Source organism: Pan paniscus, chromosome 4 (genome assembly GCF_029289425.2).
Source record: "Pan paniscus chromosome 4, NHGRI_mPanPan1-v2.0_pri, whole genome shotgun sequence".
NCBI classification, from domain to species: Eukaryota; Metazoa; Chordata; class Mammalia; order Primates; family Hominidae; genus Pan; species Pan paniscus.
The window spans coordinates 150,305,688-150,314,203 of NC_073253.2; the positions used below are offsets into that span (position 1 = coordinate 150,305,688).

At 44.3% G+C, this 8,516-nt stretch overlaps 1 pseudogene; it reads right to left on the reverse strand.

Annotated features, from left to right (window-relative positions):
* Nucleotides 1-6,800: 6,800 nt before the first annotated feature.
* On the reverse strand, nt 6,801-8,113 carry LOC100975076 (large ribosomal subunit protein eL6-like; annotated as a pseudogene).
* Nucleotides 8,114-8,516: the final 403 nt, after the last annotated feature.

The window sequence follows — 8,516 nt, forward strand, 5'->3', positions numbered from 1 at the left end:
TGTGTGTTTTGGCATGTGAGTATATTCCTTTCTATGCAAGTATCTTTCTGTGTGCAGGTTTCTCTATATGCACATGTGTATCCCTGTTTGCATATGTGTGCAGGCACATGTGTGTGTGTTGTGTGTGTGTTTGTGTGTGTGTAGAGTTCAAGCTCAAGTGGAAAAGAGTAACCTGAGAGGAGGAAGCAGCTCCCCTCAACCCCCCAGGAGATCTAGATAAATTTAAGGCAGGGTAACATCATGTGAAGAGTGCGGAATGGCCGCTAGGCTCCCTGGATGTTCAACCCCATTTTCCCTTTAACTCACTGCATGATTTTCTGTGATTGATTTAAATTCTCTGGGCCTTAGTTCTCTTGGAGATAATACTACTTGTTTAACCTAGCTCACAGGGATTTTCTGAGAATGAAATAGTAATGTAATTTCGAATGCTTTCGAAAAAGTTAAAAGCGGTATAAAAAGGAAGGCATTAAATGGATTAACATTGGACTTGATTCAGGGAAAACCTTTATGTTCAAGATATGCATGGAAAGGGGACTTTGATTCAAATCAGAGTCTTTGGTTGATAGATCATGAAGGTTGAGTCAAATGTGCTCTGGGGGAGGAAGGGAGAAAATCAGCTTCATGCTGAAGAAGGGCATCCTGCTCCAAATCTGCAAAGACAAAGAAGGTCCATTTTGGATGCAAGTTCTGATCCATTAATGGCGGCTACTTAGAATATGATGTGAATAAGGTTTTGAGGGCTGCATCCTGGCCAGGGTGATAATAATGTCACTTGGGGTACCTGCCATAGACGTCAGGGACTTAGAACATGCAGGCTATGTGCTTACTGTCCCTCCCAGAGCAGGGTGCTGGGCTAGACAATATCAGACTTGGAGTCTGAAGACGGGGGCTGATGTCTTAGAAGTTGCCAAAAGTAAAAATCTTTGTAAGTTTTGAAGTCATTTAACTTCTCTTCTCTCATACTACCTTGGTGATCCTCCCTTAGAGGGTTGGACAACAATCCAATTTAATTGTGGGATTCGTCCATAGATTTGTACAAAGTGGTATAAAGACAGGGTCTTATTTGAATTGGGAAAAAGAGATGATTTAGATTGTCATCATGGATGTAAAGAATCTTCCATGCTCTGCCATCTTAATGTAACCTCTCTCGGGTTGGTATTGTCACAAGTTTTAAAAGAATTCTCTAATTTTTTACTTATTCCTTGGAGTCCAACTGAGCTGTTAAGAAAATTAGAGACCAATGAAATCACATAAACACCATAACACTTTTTTTGTACTTTGCCTGTTCAATATTTCTTTTCTTTTCTTTTCTTTTTTTTTTTTTTTTTTTTGAGACAGAGTCTCTTTCTGTTGCCCAGGCTGGAGTGCAGTGGCATGATCTCCACTCGTTGCAACCTCTGCCTCTCAGGTTCAAGTGATTCACCTGCCTCAGCCTCCAGAGTAGCTGAGATTACAGGTGTGCACCACCATGCCTGGCTAATTTTTGTAATTTTTAGTAGAGACAGGGTTTCACCATGTTGGCCAGGCTGGTCTCGATCTCCTGACCTCCACCTCAGCCTCCCGAAGTGCTGGGATTACTCAATATTTTCTTACCTTCCAGCCCTTACTTGAAGATTCAGAGGTCTTCCCACAATAGCTTCATGACTCAGCACATGTGCAGCAACTTAATTTTCTTTTCTAATGCTCCTTCAACTAGCCCTTTTGACTTGAGTCCACAAACTCCTTTTCCCTTTATCAGAATAAATAATTGGTGTCATTTTGTGTAGGCGAGCATGCATGAGTGTGTGTGTTGGTATCAGATATCGTTCACCTGATTATTGATTCTTTGCAAAAGTCAATAGCAAGAGAAATGTTGTTTAAATAGGTTTCATGTATCTTTTTTTCTAATTCGGGGGATTAGAGGTAGCAATGTGGGCTGGATGACAGTATGAGGAGGAAGCCGAACATTGCTTTTTCATAGAGCGATTGGTTTTATGAAATACCTCATGTCAGGCACTGCTCTAGGCACTGCAGATAGAATGAGAAAAAGGAAGACACAATCCCTTTCCTCACTCACTTTACTGAAGATAAGTTGAACACACAACTGCAAATGGGTGAGGCATTTGTTTCTGAGCACACATAGCAAGGGCATCGAATATTGCTAGGGCTGGGGGCAGAGGGGATGGGCAGGGAAGGCTTCTAGAAATGAGCCATGCTTAAGCTAAGGCCTAAGGAATGAGGAAGGTGGTATAGCCAGGGAAAGGAGGGGCAGGGTAGAGAGGCTGAAATAGCACATGCGAAGCTTTGAAATAAGGAGACAGTGGCACATACAAGGAAGCTGTATGTGGGAGGTGTTCATTAGAGAGATTAGAGAGATGTTCACAGTGGCTGGAGTGCGAGGGCTCAGGGGTGGAGACTGGGCTGTAGAGATAGCCAGTTTATAGTGGTTTTGAAGGATTCATGAAGGACTTTAGTGCCATATTTCTGCAACTTAAAAGATCTTATGAATTACCCTTAGATCTTGTTAAAATGCAGATTTGGATGTAGGTCTGGGTGGGACCTGAGATCCTGCACGTGTAATGAGCTTCCAGGTGAGGATGTGGCTGCAGGTCGAGGGCTTTTGACTCTACCCTGAGGGCAATGGCAGAGCCATTGAAGCGTTTTAGGTAGGAGAATGCCATGACCTAATTGTGTGGTAGGAAGATACCATTACCCACAATGTGATAAATGAATTTTAGGTGGGTAGACCTGGAAAATGAAAATCAGTGAGGAGGTGGTAATAGCAGACAGTCATAAGAAACTTGCCAACTAAGGTAGTGGCAGTGGGCATGCGGCCTCACTCCTTAGCCCTGTCCTGTTCAACTTCCTGCAATATTCCGTCCATATCTGCCTCTTTCCCTAGGCAGTGGGCTTCTTGATGATGGTGCTCAGGAAGTGTAGAGGGAGGCAGTGTAGCATCATGCTTAACAACACAAGCCTTGGAGTCATTTGAGCCTGAATTCAAGTCCCACCTCCTTTATGTCCTAGTTGCTTAATCTCTCAGGGCCTCCACTGTCACGTCGGCTATAGATGAGAATGACACTTGCCACAGCGTGGAAAGGATTAAATGAAATGATGTAGATAAAGTGCTTAGCCTATGCCTGACATTCATTGATTAAAAACATATGTACAGCCGGGTGTGGTGGCTCACGCCTGTAATCCCAGCACTTTGGGAGGCTGAGGCGGGTGGATCATCTGAGGTCAGGAATTCAAGACCAGCCTGGCCAACATGGTGAAACCCCTTCTGAACTAAAAATACAAAAATTAGCCAGGCGTGGTGGCAGGCACCTGTAATCCCAGCTACTTGGGAGGCTTTAGGCAAGAGAATCACTTCAACCTGGGAGGCAGAGGTTGCAGTGAGCCAAGATTCAGCCACTGCACTCCAGCTTGGGTGACTAAACAAAACAACAAAACAAAACAAAACATATGTACAGAACACTTGCTCCAATGTGTTAGGCTTTGGGGATTTGGCAATGAACAAAGTAGATTTGGTCCCTGCTCCCTTGGTACACTTGATAAACAGTAGTGGCAATAGTTGCTTATTATTCTTAGTTATATCTCTCTGCTGTTGGCCCATTCATTTTGCACATGGAGACAACATGAAGCTCCAGCGGCTCCTTGGTCTGGACAGTAACACCCCAACACTATCCTGAACATGTTATGGAGGTGGACACTGTATTCTATACATTCAATTTAATTGATTTCTCAAGCCCTGGCAGTATTTTCAGCTTAATTACCCATAAAACTGAAGCAAAGATACTTGAGGTCTAACACCATTTTCTGGCTCAGTAATCTATATGTGGCTAACCCTGCAACATTACATTTAATGTTTTTCAAAGGATTGGGAGGGTGGGTATGTATCCCATCATTATCTAGCGCCTAGAGATGGCTAAAAATTTCCATGTAAAATAACGTATTTGGTTTTGAGCCTGTAAGTTTTCAAAGGAGAAATTGAGCTACTGAACACCTGAGGGGTGATATGGTTGGGTTATCACTTCTCCAAATCTCATGTCGAATTGTAATCCTCAATGTTGGACGAGGGGCCTGGTGGGGAGGTGATTGGATCATGGGGGTGGATTGCCCCCTTGCTGTTCTCCTGATAGTGGGTTCTCACGAGATCTGGTTGTTTAAAAATGTGCAGCACTTCCCCCTTCACTCTCTTCCTGCTCCAGCCATGTAAGATACGTCTGCTTCCCCTTCTGCCATGACTGAAAGTTTCCTGAGGCCTCCCCAGCCATACTTCCTGTATAGCCTGCAGAACTGTGAGCCAATTAAACCTGTTTTCTTTATAAATTACCCAGTTTCAGGTATTTCTTTGTAGCAGTGCAAGAATGGACTAATACAAGAGGAAAAACAGAAGATAAGAGGAGTGTGCGAAGATAGCAGTGGAAAGAAAAAATGATTGGTGGTCTTTGGCAAGGAGGATGGCACCTGGACTATGGGAGCTTTGGTGGGCTCTATAACCTGCCATAAGATGCCCAGCTGTAATAAATTAGATAGGTTCCCTGGTTTGTAAAGACTCTGGCTACTTAAGCCAATGGGAATTTAATGGAAGGTTAGGGGAGCTGGATCCCACAGAGGGAACCTATGAGAGGCTCTCTGAGTATGAGGCACTTTAGAGGACCATGTTTGAGAAGGGGCAAGAACCTAACAGGACTTGGGAGGATTGAGCAGCAGGGACCCCCGCAATGGCCTCATGGAAGTAAGAGTCTGGCTTGTCTCCTGGTTGGTCTACCATCAACTCTTCTTCTCTCCCTGCATTTGTTCTAGACTCAAAGTCCCAAAAGACAACTAGCTAAGCCTAGGCTGCAGGTCTGTGCCCTGGTTGTTTTGTAACTGGAGGGGAATCCTCTGGTGACTTCAGCTTTTGTGCTGGGGGGTGGGTACCTGGAATTATTTTCCCATGATTATACATATTGGTGTGGTAAATTCCCAAAAGGAAATACATTAGAGTGTTATTAGGATGGGGGAAATGGATATAGGCATGTGTAGCATGTAAAATGACAAGGTTGATGACTTATTAGCTAAGAATCAACTTGTTTTATTGTTCCTTTGAGGTTTGTTTAAATGTTGCTTTCCTTTCTGGGTTTCTCCAGGTAGCTCCTCATCTTCAGTGTTCTCATTGCACTTTGTAATCTCTTAGCTTTTAATTCTCAGGGACAAGGACTGACCTGATTCAACTCTGTATTCTTAGGGCCTAGCAAAGTGCTTAACACATAGAAGACATTTGCTGACTTACAGTTGAATAGAAAAAGTATGTGTGGATATCGTACCAGAAACACAATTGTAAGCAGCTGGGAATTTCAATGGGTAACTTTTCTGTGTAGAAGACATTAAAAAATTGTTTTGTAGCCCGTGTGTGTGTAAAACCCACTCCCCAAAGGCAAAACAGTGTAGCGTCAGAGACAATAAAGCATCCTGTCAATTTCAACTTTTATTCACTTGATTTTTGAAGAATATTTTCTTTTGCAAAAGCCTCCTTCACTTAAGAAGTTTTCTTGTCTTGTTAGGTACCAGCCAAACCAGCCAAACATTTTCTCTTTAATGTGGAGACCTAGGATCCTTTTCCCTAAGATATTTTGATTGCTGCAAACCCTTGGGCTCTGCTGGAATCCAGCTCCCTGTTTCTAAGATGAAACCCGGACCATTTAGGGCATGTAGGGGCCAAGGGCCCTTGAAGGTTTGCTGAAAATCACTGACATGAGGCAGATTAATTAGAAAAAAGGCATACAAATTTATTTAACGTGTATGCAAGAGAGCCTTTAGAATGAAGACCCAAAGATACAGGGGAAACTGTCCATTTTTATGCTTAGGTTCAACAAAGTGTGGACAGCCGTGTGGAAATAGGATTGGACAAAACAGGCATGACCGAGTAGTGAAACTCAGCGAGGCCTGTCTGTCTAGGTTCTTCTTGGCCTGTCTGAGTGGCTTTCCTTCCTTCTAGGTATGGGGCAGGACCCTCTCTGGAAGCGGGGGTCTTATGACTCACAGACAAACAAAATAGGTCAGATCATTTCTTTATGGCCAGTTTTCACACAGAAAAGTGGGGGAAAGTTAGAATAATATTTTTAGGTTTTATGGCTGGCATTAAGGAAAGGGCGTTCTGGTTCCTATGACCTACATTGGGGAAGAGAGATTCTAGTTTCTCTGGCTAGCCTTGTAGGTGAATGGGACTGAGAGACAGGAGGGCAGGAGCAGGTCAGGGAGAAACATTTGCTTCTGAGGGCTTCACTTTAGGGTATTGTTTTCTGGGCCCCAACAGGCATCTATAGGGCTGGTAAATTTACCTGGAGTAGCCAAGTACAAATGAATTACTTCAGAGCTGGCATTTATTGCTAAATAGATAGTCTTATCTAAGGGTACCAAAATTCTAGAATCTGAATTTTATCCTAAAATTAGGTCCCCCTGGCAACCCTTCAGTGAAGTGATTGGCAAGGGATTGTGGAGAACTGAGGCATTTGCCTACTAGACTTCCACCTCCCTGGCCTAGTTAGAGCAAGCAGCAGCAGAAACTGACTGATATAAGCAGAGAAGAAATGTATGGAAAGGGCATTCGGCACCCCCCACAGTGACCTGAAAGGCTGGAGAATTGGGCAAGATCAAAAGGAGAGTGGGCAACCAGGACCAATGCTAGAATTGTGAATAGCCCCTGGCCACAGAACCAGACTGACAGGGTCCCTGCAGTGCCTGCCACTGAGCCTGATTACCACAGCCTGCAGAGGTGCTGCTAGCTACATACAGTGAATACCGCTGACCCTACTTCTCCTGGGAATGGGATTTTGTTTTGCTATCACCTGCCCCCAGGATGGATTCTTTGCAGTCTCCTATTCTCTGCATCTCTAGCTGCTGTTTCAAAGTCCTGGGTGCCCTGCTTTCAAGAGGGGTTGTGAAGGTAAGCACTACATTAAAAAAAGTATCAGTTGTTTAATTAGATTCTCCTTAAGAAATTTAGAACATCAATGTGTGAGGATAAATTCCACTCGTCAGGGCAAACAGAGATCACAGTTAGCCTTGGAGCTGAGGAATAGCTTTGATTTTGGTAAAATTTGCCAGTCCACAGCTTTCTGATCAACCAGGCGCTACTCTATCACTTCATATTTCTCTTTTTCTGCACCAGAGATCTCACCTTCATGGTGTCTGGGTTTCTGCAGTTTCTTCTTGAAGTAAGCATCAGTAAGATGTTTTGAGATTTTCACATTGCTGACTGATATCAATTTTTGTAGAGGCGGCAGTGACAAATTACTGGTGTGTTCTTCGCAGAGAAACTCAATTGAGGACCAGAGGTCCGGTCACAAGTAAAAGCCATTGCCCAGCTAGCTGCTCCAGGAAAACCATCTTGCCTCTGTGGCGCCCAGTGAGGATGAGCAGAATGGTCCTGGGAGAGATGCTGGCTTGCAGTTTTCTGGCATGCTGACTGCAGGTTTTTTTTTTTTTTTTTTTTTTTGGCAGCATCTCGCTCTGTCGCCCAGGCTGGAGTGCAGTGGCACGATCTCGGCTCACTGCTACCTCTTGCCTCCTGGGTTCAAGAGATTCTCCTGCCTCAGCCTCCCAAGTAGCTGGGACTACAGGTGCGTACCACCATGCCTGGCTAATTTTTGTATTTTTAGTAGAGAAGGGGTTTCACCATGTTGGCCAGGCTGGTCTCATACTCCTGACTTCAGGTGATCCACCCACCTCAGCCTCCCAAAGTGCTGGGATTACAGGTGTGAGCCACTGCGCCCAGCCGCTCAACAACTTTTTAGACACATCTCCAGTAGATGATAGCTAGGCATCTTGTGAAGTTTAACCACTGGGGCACCACCATTCTTGTCACCACCAACTGGTTTTGTAACAGTTGCAAGAAACTTCTCCTTTTCAATCTTGGATTTAGCCGCTGAATACTTCCTTTTGTACGTGCCTTTCTGGAACACATAGCAGGTCGGGAATATCTGCCAATTCCTCTGATGAGGACAGGATTTCAGCTGCAGTGGGGCTTCCCTTTCTTGGGCTTTTTAGCTTTGAGGTTACCCTTTGTCATGTTGCCACTAGCATCAGCCTTCTTGGATTCAGGTTTCTTCTCCCTAGTATCTGGCTTCTCAACTTTTTCACTCGCCATCTTACAAGATGAGAAAGCACCAAACTGGGTGCAGTGGCTCATGCCTGTAATCCCAGCACTTTGGGAGGCTGAGGCAGGCAAATCGCTTTAACTCAGGAGTTCGAGATCAACCTGGCCAACATGACAAAATTCCATCTCTACAAAAAAATATAAAAATTAGCTGGGTGTGATGGCGTGTGCCTATAGTCCCAGCTACTTGGGAGTTGAGGTGGGAGGATCACTGGAGCCCAGAAATTAAGGCTGCAGTGAGCTATGATCATGCCACTGCACTCCAGCATGGGTGACAATGAGACCCTGTCTCAAAAGAAAGAAGAAGAGAAGAAGACAGCACCACATTTTCAGGCTCCTTAACAAGATGCTTAAGGTTAGGGACCAGCAGAATTCCCCAAAGGTGATAAAGAAT